Genomic DNA, 1,460 nt, shown 5'->3' on the forward strand with positions numbered 1-1,460 from the left:
CGTTAATATTCACCACAAGCCGAGCAGAGCCGAAGTAAGTAGTGGGTAAATATTCAAATTTTATTTCTGTCATAAATAAACATGTGGCTTGAAAACTCGGCACATTATGATGGTTATAATTGTGGGTAGATTTTCTGCCTGCACCGAAGTGTGGGAGAAGCAGCTGCTCTGTATTCACCGTCAGATGGTGGAGCAAAGAAAAACTCCCTCTTGTTAAAATTCCGAACATGTTTTAATCTACTAAGTGAAGTAAAGTAGCATGTCTAATACGTTATTTGCTGTTTTGACTTTTGATTTTTTTTTTTTTTATTAACCTTTGCGAATTAGCTACTAACGAGGAGCATCAGCCAAATGGGAAGGTGCTTTGACAAAAGAGCTGCCATTTTGTCTAAGGGTGCATTTGGTAACTACGTCGAACATTTTATTTTTTTTATTTTTCCACCAGAAACAAATCACAGAAAACAGCAGAACAGGTCTGATTCCTCGCTGACCTGGGTCAAGTTTAGCATCAAAGTGGACTTTCTCATTTTTAGTAAGTTCCTAAAAAGAGAGCCTACAGTGCTCACCCGAAATATTTCATTTGTTATTCATGGGTTAGTAAAATGTTAGACTAGTAGTAGTCTTGGAGCGTTTCAGCTCATTTCCGATTCTGCTATGTGAGCAAAATGTGTGCTGAGAAATGAGCACTTGTGCTTTAAAGAAACTAAGCAGAATTGAAAGCCTAGCATTCAGCCGACAGCTTTCATGCCAGAGTTTTGAACTAAAACCATTCTTTGTTGAGAAATTACATCATTGTAGCCATTTTGGTTCAGTGTTAAAAATAAGGTTGTGCACAATCCCATGCAATATTGCAAAATCCCACATGATCTGTTCGTGCTCCAAGTATGTGTTGTGAATGACTCTCAGCTGCTACCACGCCAAATTTCATCTCAATGTCTGTAGATTTCACCGAGGTACAGGCATGCTTGTTTACTTTTGTTAGTTAGCTGTGGCGGCCATCTTCAGTCAGGTTAACTTCAGGAGTTAATCAGCCGTAGATGAACATTCAGTAATTACCTTCTGAAAGTTTGACCAAAATCTGTCCAGTGGTTCATGGGATATTTTGCTAACAGACAGAAAAACACAAACCCAAATGCTTTGCAGCGGGGCATAAAAAGCCCATTGGAGGCAGTGTTTCTCTCCTTCTCTCTCCTTTTAGGTCCTTCAGCGCTTACGGAAAGCATTTAAGTTGAAACGTGTTTGCTTCACTTTTTTCATACTGAGTTGAGCTCATCTGGAAAAAAATTTTAAGTATTTGAACATTATTTCTTACATTTCGTGGTTTTAAATATCTTCAGGTGTTGATTTGATCTGAGAGCAGATAATACACAGCAGTGACCTTGCCCATGAAAGATTCATCCCCGGTCGCTTGTCTCGTATCACACGTTTTATCACAGATTCTCTTGTCACATCGTTTGTCA

The sequence above is a fragment of the Kryptolebias marmoratus genome, linkage group LG14, assembly GCF_001649575.2.
Source record: "Kryptolebias marmoratus isolate JLee-2015 linkage group LG14, ASM164957v2, whole genome shotgun sequence".
Lineage (NCBI taxonomy): Eukaryota > Metazoa > Chordata > Actinopteri > Cyprinodontiformes > Rivulidae > Kryptolebias > Kryptolebias marmoratus.